This window comes from Miscanthus floridulus, chromosome 13 (genome assembly GCF_019320115.1).
Source record: "Miscanthus floridulus cultivar M001 chromosome 13, ASM1932011v1, whole genome shotgun sequence".
NCBI classification, from domain to species: Eukaryota; Viridiplantae; Streptophyta; class Magnoliopsida; order Poales; family Poaceae; genus Miscanthus; species Miscanthus floridulus.
In genome coordinates, this window is record NC_089592.1 from 21,775,752 (window position 1) to 21,790,208 (window position 14,457).

The window sequence follows — 14,457 nt, forward strand, 5'->3', positions numbered from 1 at the left end:
ACGATGCTCCGGTAGAGTGTTGCATCCACCTTCGCCGCGGTGCTGGCCTTTGTCAGCTTCAGCCGCTCCTCCATTGGAGTCACGCATGGCTTGCACTCCACCATGCCGCTCTGCTCCAACAGCTTGGAGGCATACGTGCTCTGACCGAGCGTGAGTTCCTCCTTCCCCTGTCTCACCTCGATACCGAGGTAGTAGGAGAGTGCGCCGAGATCGCTCATTCGAAAATGAGCCACCATCTCGTGCTTGAAGCTGTTGATGTCCTCCGTGCGCGCGCCGGTGATGATTAAGTCATCCACATACACGCTGACCACGAGCTCTTCCTTCCCCCATCGTCGCGTGTAGAGCACGTGCTCGGTTGCGCACCGTTGAAACCCAAGCTCGCCCAGCGTGGCGTCAAGCTTAGCGTTCCATGCTCAGGGGGCCTGCCGCAGCCCATAGAGCGCCTTGTGCACTCGGAGCAGCCTGTGCTCCTCTCCCTTGATGGCAAAACCTAGGGGTTGCCTGACGAAGACCGTTTCCGCCAATTCACCGTTGAGGAAGGCCGATTTAACGTCCAAGTGATGGACGCGCCAGTCCTTTGCTGCTACCAAGGCAAGTAGCAAATGGATCGACTCCATGCGCGCTACTGGCGCAAAGACCTCCTCGAAGTCTATGCCCTCACGCTGAACAAAGCCTCAGGCGATGAGGTGCACCTTGTGTTTGACAATGGCGCCAAGCTCGTCCCTTTTGACCTTGTATACCAACTTCAGGCTGATTGGACAACATCCCGGAGGTGGATCGACGAGCTGCCAAGTCTCGTTTTCCTCGATCGCCTTCATCTCCTCTAGCATCGCCCGTCGCCAGTTTCCATCGTGCTCAACTAGCGAGGTGCCGAGCACTCCGGGAGGAGCGCCAAGCACTCCAGCGGTAGAGTCGAGCACTCCTGGGGCAATGTCAAGCACTTTGGGAGGGATGCCGAGCACTCCAGGAGGAGTGTCGTGCACTTCTGGAGGGATGCCGAGCACGCCAGGAGTGGTGCCGGGAGGTTCTGCAGTGGTGGCGACCACATCAGGATGGGTACCGAGCACTCCTGTGGCGGAGCCAAGACGTCTTGCAGTGGTGCCAACCACTCCAAGACTGAGGCTGGACACTCCTACAGTGTGGTCGAACACTGCAGGAGTTATGACGAGCAGTCCAGAAGCAGTGCCGAGCACTTCAGGTGCTATGCCGGGCACTCCGGTGGAACAGGGAACTCCATCGACACCGATCGAGTTCGCCTCACCTCCAAGTGACATCACTGAGTTCGTAGATGCCTACCACGAAGGTGAGGAGGTGCGATTCTGTAGGCTGGATGACATCGTCGGCGACATAGGTCCCTCAGGTCTGGCGGGTAGGCTGCTCAACAACGCAGAGTTGCTACTCGTTAGTGTAGAGGAACGTGGGTGGTTCCTCTACACTGATGAGTAGCAGCTCTGCGTCATTGAGCAGCCTGCCCGCTAGACCTAAGGGACCTGTGCCACCGATGATGTCGTCCAGCCTGCGGAACCGCACCTCCTCACCTTCGTGGTAGGCGTCTATGAACTCAGTGATGTCACTTGGAGGTGAGGCGAACTCGATCGGTGTCGATGGAGTTCCCTGTTCCGCCGGAGTGCCCGGCATAGCACCTGAAGTGCTCGGCACTGCTTCTAGACTGCTCATCATAACTCCTACAGTGTTCGGCCACACTGTAGGAGTGTCCAGCCTCAGTCTTGGAGTGGTTGGCACCACTGCAAGACATCTTGGCTCCGCCACGGGAGTGCTCGGTACCCGTCCTGAAGTGGTCGCCACCACTGCAGAACCTCTCGGCACCACTCCTGGCGTGCTCGGCATCCCTCTAGAAGTGCATGACACTCCTCCCAGAGTGCTCGGCATCCCTCCTGAAGTGCTCGATACTACCCCAGGAGTGCTCGACTCTACCGTTGGAGTGCTCGGTGCTCCTCCCGGAGTGCTCGGCACCCCTTTCCCAGCATCTCCACCACCGTGGATGACCAAGTGCTCAACGACAAAGGTGTTGGTGAAGCCGCCAGCTTCCCTTGTGCTTGGACTGCTCCAGTCCCAAGCCGCCTTCTCGTCGAACATGACGTCGCGCGAGACAAGCACTTTGTCTCTGTGTGGGTCGTAGAGCCGGTATGCCTTGGTACCCTCCGTGTAGCCCAGGAACACCATCGGTGTGCTCCTGTCCTCTAGCTTGGTGAGGTTCGGCTTCGTCTTCCTGATGTGGCCGATGCAACCGAATGTCAAGAGGAATGACACGTTCGACTTGCACCCATACCAAGCTTCGAATGGCATCTTGCCCGTCAGGGCCTTGGTCGGAGCGCGATTGAGGATGAACACCGCCGTGGTCACCGCCTCTCCCCAGAACTTTGCCGGCATGCCTTTGGCCTTCATCATGGATTGGGCCATGCCGACCACCATCTGGTTCCGCCGCTCCACCATGCCATTCTGTTGTGGCGAGTACGGCGCGGTGTGGTGTTGCTCCACACCCTGATCCGTGCAGTACGTAGCGAACTCCATCGAAGTGAATTCACCACCGCGATCAGTCCTCAGCACGTAGAGCTTCTTGCCACTCTCGGCCTCCGCACGCGTCTTGAACTTCTTGATCGCCGCCGCTGCTTCATCCTTGCTCGTCAGGAGTTGTAGCCACATATAGCGACTGCAATCGTCCATGAGTAGGAGGAAGTACCACCGACCACCGCATGTAGCAGGCGTGATCGGCCCACAGAGGTCACCGTGAATGAGCTCGAGAGCTTCCTTCGCGCGATACTTGGCCGCCTTTGGGAAAGGTAGCCTCCTCTGCTTCCCAGCTAGGCAGCTGTCACACAGCTCGCCTCCATGCTTGATGTGGGGTAGCCCTCGGACCATCTTTTCCAGCCGACCAAGCGCGTCAAAGTTGAGATGTCCGAACCGGGCATGCCACATCCACGGTTCCTCAGAGTGCCTTGCCGCCAGGCACACTGGCTGCTCTACCTTCAGGTCGAGCAGGTACAACCGGTTCAGGGACCTCTTCACCTTGGCAAGAAGTCGCTGCTCCCAGTCCCTGATCCTAAGGACGCCATCCTTGATCAGTACTTTGCTACCACGCTCATCCAGCTGACCAATGCTGATGATGCTGGAACACAACTGCGGGATGTAGTATACATCTGTTAGCGTGCGGTGCTCCCCGTTCTGGCATCTGAAGATGATGGTGCCATGCCCTTGGATAGCCACCCTTGAGCCGTCACCAAACTTCACCGTACCGGTAACATCGCCGTCGAGCTCGGAGAAGGATTCCTTGGAGCCCATCATGTGGTTGCTGGCACCAGAGTCCAGATACCACCACTGCTCCTGTTCAGCGCCCACATGCCCGAGGTGAACTTGGGCGCGCGGTTCATCGAGGTTGACGGTCTTTAGGGCCCTCCTAGGTCCTTCCACCATCGTCGCCTCTTCCTTCTCCTCGGCCTCGACGTCTTGTAGTGCACAGAACATCGCCATCAGGATAGTGGCCTCATCCTCATCATCGATTTGCGCTAGGTGAGCCTGAACTTTCTTCTCCTGCTTGCGATTTGGGCACTCCCGTGCCCAATGGCCCATCTTCCTACAACGCCGGCAGGCGTTGGGGTCGACCTGCTTCTTCTCTGAAGAAGCCCTGCCGCGGTGCTTGCCCTTGCCACCGCGACTGGAGGAGGCTGCCTTCCCGGAGTTCCTCCGAGCAGCCCACTCCTCTTCCGTCAGGAGGAGTTTCTCGCTGTCCTTCGTTGCTATCGCCTGCTCCAGGCACTCGTCCACCGCTCGCAGACGGCCTGTCACATCCTCAATGGTGAGGGTGGACAAGTCCAGCATCGTCTCTATGGAGAGAGCGATCTGGATGTACTTTGCCAGAATGGAGTGGAGGTACTTGGAGACCGCCTCCTCTTTGTCGATGGTGACGCCGTGGCTCTTCAGCTTGCTGATGAGCGTCTACAGATGGAGGGAAAAGTCCTCCACTGTTTCACCATCCTTGAACTTGAGGATAGCGTACTCCTGCTTCAGAAGCTGGGCCGTTGCCTTCTTTGCGTGGTCGGAACCGACGTGCATCACCGCAATAGCCTCCCACGCCTCCTTAGCTGAGCTCTTCATCCCCAACAGCTCCCTATACTCCGCCGGTACAACAACGAGGATAGCCTTCAACGCTGACATGTCATCCTCCTCATTGTCGGTGCCCTTGTCAATAGCATTCCAGAGCCGTCGGGCTCGGAGCTTGACCTTCATGGTCACCGACCACTCTCCATAGTTGGTGTGAGTCAGCGTCGGCCTACTGGCGCTGCTGACCTCCCGCACCGTGCGAACAACGACCTCCCCTCATAGCTGGGCAGCCACAGCAGTGCCACTGCTGTCGCCCAACTCAGAACCGCCCGTCGTCGCCATCGGTTAGATTGGCGACGACACTTGTACGGCTCCGATACTACTTGTTGGTCCACAGGATCACCTGCTCAGGCGAGTGAAGCACTCGCCGGTCTTGCTGAGCATCCGCTAGTGTTGCCGAGCACCCACTAGCCATGCCGACCACAAGTAGGCGTTGTCCGTCCTACGCACTATGTCTAGAGCTAGAAGAAGAAGGGAGAACAGAGCAAGCATGCACAATACAAGACACCAACGTTGGCTAAAGCCCTGTCTGTGAGATGGCAAATCTGAACTCTCTTTATTGAGTTGTCGTGTATGTCTATTTATACAACTCTATCTATCTAGTCCTAGTACAGCCCACATGCTGTAACAGTAACTAGATAACACTGACAGAGCTGACTCTGCGCCGGCCACTGCATGGCTACAGTGCTGCAGGTGAGCCATGCGGCGCCTGCAGCTACAGCGGCTACAGTATCACAGCAGGGGGCCTTTCGGCGCCGCCTTCTCTTGCTGTGTTCACACAAGGTAACAGTAGATTAGCTAACAATGGTCGCCTGCTGATCGATCTCTCATGCTCTCATCATACAAATACTACCTAGGTCTATTTTCGACAATACACGCGTGCATGTAGCCATGTATGTATAGAACACGTACGTCCCCTGTCTGAACATGTACGCTGCTCCCCTTACGTAATCTCCAAAATGCATTTAATCGATCATCTAGCTACATATAGTAATCTGCATGTTTTTCTATTATATTAATTAGATTCTCATGTCCCCCATTAGAGGAGGTAGTAGTATCACACCTAACGCTATTAGTTGTTTATATATGTGCTGCAGTGTGTGGTCCTCTCTAATCTAATCTATCTGAGGTGTAACCCTACTTATTGCCCTAAAAGACAGGTATGTGTTTTAATCCTACTCTCTATGCAATATGCATATGGAATCAGATAGTTGCACAACAATACTCTTCTCTCCTACTAGCTAATGCTGCATCGATCCGTCGAGCCCAGACAGGGTTTACCCATTTCTGGAGCAATTAATGATAGATGGAACTGCCGCAGCACAACCATAAACTTGATCGAGATAATCCTGACAGTCGCACAATTTCCTTTTTCAAGAAGTAAGCACCGTAGAAAATCAAGGTGCTCGAGGGAATCAAGATCATGCTTACAGGAAGCACGTCGTCTGGATTCACAGCTCACAAAGAGTTTCTGCTGCTCTTCCAGAACCATTACGTACCCATGGCAAGGAATGATTTGCGTGGAACTTGTTGATGTCTGAAGTACTGCTAGTGATTTAGTTCAGTCTTTAGTCATTTCTAGTATGGCTGGAAAGGTCTATGTTTGTAAGGATACTATGATTACTCTCTGTACCGATATAGATGTTGGCTCTTTAAGAGCAAGTATGTACAGCTATACAGTGGTGGGCACAGATAGATAGAAAGTGGATGTGAGGAGTCATAGAAAAGAGAATATGGGATATAGTTAAAAAGTAGTATCACATTATAATAAAAATGCCGTTTGTAGAAAAATATAAATTGTATAGCTTGGCTCTCTTACAATTTGATTTTATTATAGCCAAGCGCACTTAGCTCTATTTTGCTATAATGCGGGATCTAGTCTAGCTTAGCTAGTCGCTTAAATCAATTAGATTAGTCTAGTTATGATCCTAGCTGTTTTCCTTCCTATTTCTAGGTCCCAAAACTTTATTTCCGTTATCATTATGAAAAATGTAACCACTGTAGAGAAGATATATACTCCATCGGTGTGAATGTAATATTTCAACCAAGGGCGTGGTCGGCATTTTAGAATGAGTAGTACTCACAGAAATAAACCTCCAGAAAATATTGGCCTTGCATCAACATCAACGAACAAAAAAAACAAGTGAGCGCGAGAATCCTTTCTCTTGGCAAAGCATTGAGCCCCATAGCATCCAAGCAACACAAACACACCATATACACTTATTAACTCCAATAACAAATGGACAAAAAAATATGTATGTATATATATATATATATATATATATATATATATATATATATATATATATATATATATATATATATATATATATATATATATATATATATGTGTGTGTGTGTGTGTGTGTGTGTGTGTGTGTGTGTGTGTGTGTGTGTGTGTGTCACTGAAAAATATGGCCACATTAACGAGACATCAAACATATGGTTTTACACCAACCACCTCTAGTAAACCATCTACAATAGGAGTAGGGGCAAAATTCAATTGCCCACAAGTATAGTACTACCTCATCTATATCTCCATGAGTCCAGACTTTTCATACTTGTTCTCATCAACCAACATGTGCCAGTGCCACGGTGCTAAACCCTGGCAACCTTCATCCCTCCACCTCATCTATAACTATCTATATTATGCACACATCACTCATATGTTTCCCACCAGCCAAAGTTCTATTGTAGTCCATCATTGTGACTTAAAAGAGGCCACGAAAAATTATGTTGTGGATTGCATTTTTCAAGCTTGCATATTGTTTTCACTTTTGAATGAAACATTGTTCGGACTATACAGTGTGTTCACTAGTACTTAGACTATATAATGTGCCCACTAGTACTCCATACTTCTGTTTTGAGTTCAAATGTTAGAAATGCGTATATCAATTGCTACTATATAAGACATTTTGGAGATGCTCAAATTTGATTTGTAGGGGCAACCGCATCTACCGGGGGTTTATAGAAATAAAACATTTCTAGATGTTGGTTTGCAACTATCCCTAGAAATTGATTTTTAGGAGTAGTTAATATTCGGAGCATCCCTAAAAATTAATTTCTATAGGCGGTTGGAAACACCAACCGCCCTAGAAATTAAATTTCAGAAAATAAAAATTGGCCGTAAAAAGTTGCAAAAAATAGAGCTTTGACAAGCCCACTAGCAACACACTGCGGATGTGTATCGCTAATCCTAGGTCACGCAAAATAGGCATGCATGCATGCGGTAGCTAGGATTGTCTCACTATGCCTCCCTACCACCAAACCACACACTCACTTGAGGCTACATATATCATGTTTTAAGTTTTAACCTTTTTGTCTTAACTTCTATGGATCTTATATTAAACATTTGGAATCTAGCTAAACAATCTCAAATTGAAGAAAAAGTTTAACTATACAGCTTTAGATCTCATCAAGCACTACATCACTCTATTCATGCTTAGTGCTTCTGACTGTCCATAGAAATGTCTGTCTCTACGAAGATCCGTAACACTAACCGCGCGTAGAAATATTATTTCCAAGATGTCTCCGAAAACAATGAATAATAATGCCCTTCGTATTAATTTGTTTTTTTTTACGGAGAGATAGGTTCGTGCGTGTGCGTTTACTGGTACTGCCAGTAGTGCTCACTCTGCCGGGAGTATAAGTACAGGCCGTACTCAGGACTGCGTCCGGCCTGCAGGAGAGTTGGCTGCAGAGTGGAGTGGAGACTGGAGAGGGACGTGGAATGCAGAGAATTCGGCAGGGGTTGACGTCACGCTGAGCAGTCTAAGGCATTGTTTAATTCAAAAAGTTTTTTTTCCAAAAAAAATATTATAGTAGCCATCCCATCGAATCTTGCGATATGTGCATGGAGCATTAAATGTAGACGAAAAAAAATTAATTACACAATTTAGTTGAAAATCACGAGACAAACATTTTAAACCTAATTAGTCCATAATTAAATACTAATTGATAAATAAAAACAAAAGTGCTACACCAAATTCTTAAATTTCGTCAAACTAAACGAGGTCTAACTACTACTCCGTCCTGCAGGGCCAGGTGGGCGATGCGTCGCGTCACGGCCGCGGGCCCCGGCCCAGGAGGTCGTCGCACGCGTGCCCGCGGAAAGCAGCAGCGCACTCACGCGCTCTATGTGCACGCGTGCTACACGTACCGACGACGTACGCACGGCACGGCAGGGCCATCGCCCATCGCACACTTGCCGCTGCGTCTACGCGTGACTGCGTCTGTGTGCGTCTCCGGCCTCCATAAACCCCACGTCGTCTCCCTTATTACGCGATCTACCACTAGGCACAATTCTATCTGAAGAGAGAACTAACGTAAAGCTAATGAAGTGTTATTTTACATTTTACAGTTCCTATATGGGCCAAACACCGGCACATATGCATTGCACAAGGACTAAAATGTTTCTCGTCCTATTCGCTTGAACTGCTTATCAATCATGGTATAATGTTTTCTCTCACAACAAAATAGTATCAGCTGGCTTATGAGCGGCAGAAACCATCAGCCGAATAGGGCTGAGTTTACGGCTCAAAGTTTATATGGACTTGTATTTGTTTTAATTTTTGTGTGTGGGAGTGGATTGAGATAGAAATTAGTTAATTTTTCACTCTCATTCACTCCAATACATATGATTAAAGTGAATACGCATACAGCTATGTCGTCTAGTTTAGTCGTCACGAGTGTTAACATCATACTCCATATGTCCTAAAATAGAAGTCGTTCTTGCTTCCCGAGAAGTCAGTTTTTTTTAACTTTAATCAATTATATACAAAAGAATATTAATATTAATAATACATAATTTACATTGTTAGATAGATCGTTGAATATACTTTTATAATAAATTTATTTGGAGATATAAATATTGTACGTATTTTCTACAAAGCTAGTTAAAGTGGAGAAAGTTTGACCTACACGCATCCCATAACGACTTCTATTGTGGGACGGAGGGGAGCATTACCCTAGCTAGGTAGCTAGGACCTACAGTTGATTGTTAGCCAAGTGGGAGCATGTTTGGCATCAAAATGAGCAATCCTCGGTAGGTCCATAAAGGGCGTGTTTGTTTGCCTGGATGAGGGCCAGGGCCCAGCGGCTGCAGGCGGCTATGTTTGTTTGCCTGGACGCATTTTGGGTCCGACCTGCATGTTGCTTAAAGCAGCTGGGCGCCAGGCCCCAAGGAAACGCCCCTGCCCTTCGTTTCTCGCTGGCACGGCTCATTTCAGCCTCTTGCGAGCTCCTTTGGCCGATGGCGGGCCGCTGCTCCCGTTCGCGCACTATGGTGAAATTTCCGTCCTCCTCCCCGCTATGGTTTGCCTCCCTTATAAGCACAGGCGTCGCTCACTCTTCCTCTTCCTCCTCTCCGCTCCTCACTCCCTCCTGCTCTCCACTCTCTTCGGTGCGGTTGCCTCGTCTAGCGATGCATGGTGGCGGCGGGGTTGTAGACGGGCCTCGCGTGGCTCGCATCGTCTACTCCTCCTCCATCTCGCCGGCGCACGGGTGATGTTGTTCATCATAATCTTCTTCTTCCTCGAGACGAGCGGTACTGCTGGTTGCTGTGTTTGTTTGCCTGGACGCGGGCCTGTGGTGGATGCTGCTTTGTCCTCCCCAAGTCGTCGCCTTCTTCCTCTCCGAATCTGCTTCCTCCTCCCCAAGCCGCCAGCTTCTTTTGTGGTTGCTTCGTCTCCGTCCCCAAAGCATGGTGAAATCTTAAAATGTTGCTTACACTTGACCCAATTTCGGCGGTCAAAGTGCTCATAGCGATGTGAAGTGCCTACACTTGACCCGATTTCGGCGGTCAAAGTGCTCATAGCATTGTTTTTCTCGGATTTATGGTTGCCTCGTGGTAGATCTGTGAGTTCTTGGTCCCAATCCATGATATTTCCATGCTTTTATTTGATTGTGATAATACATATGAGCTAGGGTTTACTGTTTAGCATGGTTTGAGCTTGGGATCTGATTGTTGGGGGTTTATTTTGGTTGATGATGTTTAGGTGGAGCTTCTGGGTGGCTGTGCTCTGCACATTGTAGCCGAGGCCATGAAGCCCTCTCCACTAGTTTCTTGTTTATGCCTGCAATATAATGATGTGCATTTAGAGGCCAGCAAGACATGCCTTAACCTAACATCAAACTTTTATTTATGCACGTAGATGGATTTACAACAGCAGAGATCTACCATGGCTTCACAGACTACTGCCATGGTAGTTTTCATGGTTGCCCTTGTTTCATCTAAACTAAAAAGGCGTAGAGAGGAGGATGAGCCCATTTGTTATGGCCCTAGGTTAGAAGCAGATGAGCACAGGGAGAAGAACCTTGCTCTCATTTACAACTCAATGCATGTTGCGTGCATATCCATGCTTAGGACGAGTAGAGCACCTTTTTTACACTCTGCAACTTGTTTAGGCAGAGGGGTTTAGTTCTGGACACAATTAATTCCTTAGTTGAGGAACAAGTGACCATGTTTCTCCATGTGGTTGGCACAATATGAGGTTTAGGGTTGTCCACCAGAGCTTTAGGAGATCCATAGAAACTGTTAGCAGACACTTTCACTAGGTTCTTTATGCTGTTGGGGAACTAAGGGCTAATCTGATCAAACCACCAACTGGTTCAACACATCCCAAAATTCTAGAAAGTCACAGGTGGAACCCTTTTTTCAAGGTAAATGTTGACTACCTTGGTTCCATTATCTTGGGTGTAGGGTCTGGTGTAGCACCCAAAAATTTCAACTGCAAATTAGTAATTAAATTTGAGCATTTATTTGATTTTCTATGCATTTTAACCTAGGCCAAATAATAAATTTTGGTTAACTAAAATTAACTATAAGGATTAAAAACATGTTTGTTGCATTCATGCCGAAGTATACTATTTTTGGTTGAGTGTAGGGCTAGGTTGTTTGAAGTTGAATTCAAATTTCATTTGAATTTGGCTTGGATTTGAAAACTAGAAATGGAAAAGGATTTATTTTTGAAAAATTCTCTTCTTCCTCTTTTCCAGCCCAACCCTAGGCCAGCCCAGCCCTTTGTTCCTTTCCCTTCCATCGCTTGGTCGCTAGCGGCCCAGCTCGCGCCTCCCCTCCTTCCCTCCTTCGGCCTGCTCGGCGGCCCACTCAGTGCCGTCGCTCCACGCCCTTCCTCCACGTGCGCGCTTGCTGGCTGACCGTGCGGCCCAGCTCAGCGTCGTGGCCTAGTTTTGGCCTTCACCGCAGCACCCAAGCCCGCATGCTGCTTCCTTTCTCCCTCACTGCACATGGGACCTGCTTGTCGGACGTGCCTCCCTTCTTTCCTTCCCCGCCTCACCGGTGATGGCGTGCTTGCCATTGGAGGCAGCTGTACCCGCCGGGCCACTGGGCCAGGATTGGAAGGCGTCCAAATTCGCCCTCGTCATGCTCCTTTCCATCTACCGCATGCCGCCCGCCTACAAAACCTCGAGCCAAACCCCTCCCTCTCTCCTTTTCCTGTCCGCGTTCAAGTTCTCACCGTCGCCCCACAATCCATCGTTCCAGCGCCCCAATCGACGACGCCGACGCGCCCGTGAGCTCCGTCGTACTACATCGGAGCCATAGGTACCCTCACCTCTTCATTTTGGTAACCCGTCGCTCAGATTCACCCTCACCTGCACCCATCTTCTCTCTCCAGTTCGTTGCCGCCATCGACCCAGCCCTTTGGAGCTCTCCTGAACGCTACGACCACCTCCGTTGGACTTGCGGTGAGCTGCTCCATCTTCCTGTGCCCCCTTCCTTTGAATGATGCCCTGGAGTGCCATATCAGCGAGCTCTAGTCGCACCAGTGATGGCGCCGCCGTGGGGACCGTCGCCTCGATGAGCTCCCTGTCCCTATTTCGGTACCCGAGCGAGATCACGAGAGCATGTACTTCATTCCTATGTGTTTGGTTTGTTTTGGGGTGGTCCGAAACGCTGTACCAGCGTTCGCCGTGGCGCACAGCTCGTCGTCGGCCATGGCGGGCTTGCCGGAGACATAGTACAGTGGCGGGGGAATCTCCCGTTCATTCCTGACCATCTGTTCTTTGATCAGCGGCCAAGATCACATATCGGTTCGGAATGTGTAACCGGTCCACCGTCGGGCTGTGGACTTGGCCCATAGCGCCGCGTCAGCGCGCGCCCATGCACACATGGTGCACCGCACCACTCATGCGTAGCCACATGGCCGCCCAGTCAATCGGCGACACGGTCAGGAGCGACCCGCTGGGCAATTTTGCAGATTAGCCCCTCGGTTTTCAGCGAATCAACCCGTGGTCCAGTACAGTTCAAAAGAGTTACTTTTCTGTCCTATTTTTATTTGTTTTAGACCCTGTAGTTTTTGAAAATAGTGCACGCCATCCATAATCCATTTAAATTCAGATTTTAATTGTTGTAATTAAAAAATGAGTTTGGTTTATTTACAGAAATGCCATTGAAACCTTATTTCATGCATAACTTTTATATTTTAAGTCTGATTTTAGTGATTTTTCGCTCATGTGTTCGTAGCAGTACGTAGATTAGTTTTATAAGCTTTTCAATATATGTTTTTACTGTTTGGTGTACTATTCTAATAGAAGTCTATTTGTATGCATGTAATGATTGGATTGGATGCTTGATTGGTGAATTGGAACACGTTTAGAGGGTGAGCAGTTCGTGGTGACTGAGGATCAGCAGGGTGACCAGCAGTACCTAGAGGATAACTTTGAGGAAGGCAAGTGTAGCAAAGAACCCTTGTAGCTATGAACTTTACAATTCATATTCATGCTGTGTCTAAATTTGAATTACCTTTAAGGACTTTACCTAGATTATTTTTTGTACCACATATCCTTGATACCTATGGTTTGGGATGCATTTTGGATAGATGCTGCAGCGCTCAACATAAAGTAATTGATAAACATGACTAAAGGTATTATGCAATGTGATAAAATGGAGCTTTTTGGCTCCATAAGGACTTAATCCTAAAGCGGCTACCCAGGAGGTTTTGTACAACCCCGAGTGTCATATGGCTCAGACTTTAACATGTTAACTAGATTGTACTAGCTCATCTGTAGCTTTCCGTAAGGGCAAGAGGGGGGCACTAGTTGGTATGTTTCTTTTCCTACTAGGGTGTGTACCGTGCCGTGACCACACGTGCCACTCCTAGAGGAGGGCCACATATGGCTAGGTGGCTAAAACCTTAGTAGCTATGACTTGTTAGTGCGACTAGCGAAGGGTTATGTAGTGAGACCCTGGCACACTTCCTAGGTAGAGGTGTTGTGGGCTTTGTAAACCCCGACATTGGGAATCATGGCTCGGTGGGTAAAGTTGTACAATTTCTCTAGAAATATTTAACCTGTTATAACAGTCGTGCTCACGGATACGAGTGATCTGGATCCTTCATGATTAGTGGTTACTATGGATGGTTGGGAAATTGATATAATCTTGATTATTCACCATTACCACTTGGGTTGGGATTATTCACTAAAGTAGTGATTCAGGATGCTAAAACTTGAACTAGAATTGCGAACCACAGTCAAACCTTGTCTAGCCTTTGAATCTCATAGATCCCTTTGATATACTTGCTAAGCATGGTGAGCTTACACTTGCTTTACATTCAGTGAAAATCCCAGATGGGTAACAGATAATACATATGAAGAGGTTCCGGAGGATGTCCAGGACTACTAGGATGATGTTCACCAGTAGGAGTTCCTATGGCAGTTTGGGCTAGTTTTTCACTTTGTGTAATAATGTTGCCAATGAGAAAAACTATGTGATAATAAAGTACTTTACTTTGATATTACTACAATTTGATGGTATATGTGTGTTTGGACATCCTGGGCACACATATATGAGTACTTGATTTTGCTATGCAAAATTGGGTGCGACATCTGGTTTACATAAATTGACTTATAAATCCTATTTGCTCATGGGACTGTATAGGTGCAATTGATGGCACCCATGTGTTGGCAAGGGTGCCTAGGCACATGCAGGGGCCCTTTAGGGGTAGGAAAAATAGTTGTACACAAAATGTGATGGCAGCTGTTGATTTTGATCTCAAGTTCACATATGTTCTGGTTGGCTAGGATGGTTTGGCTCGTGATGCATTGGTTCTAGCTGATGCTATAGAGAGACATGGTGGGCTGAGTGTTCCTGAAGGTAACATCATTACCCATAGCTGCCTATTTCATCTTAAACCATTATGTTCTGTCTTGTAAGCCAATCCACCACTACCTTGTAGGGAAATTCTATCTAGTGGATGCTGGTTATGCTTGTAGACCTAGGTTACTGCCTCCTTACTAGGCTGTGAGGTATCGCTTGTCTGAATATGGTCCTAGGTATAACCCTACTAATGCCAAGGAGCTGTACAATCTGAGGCACAG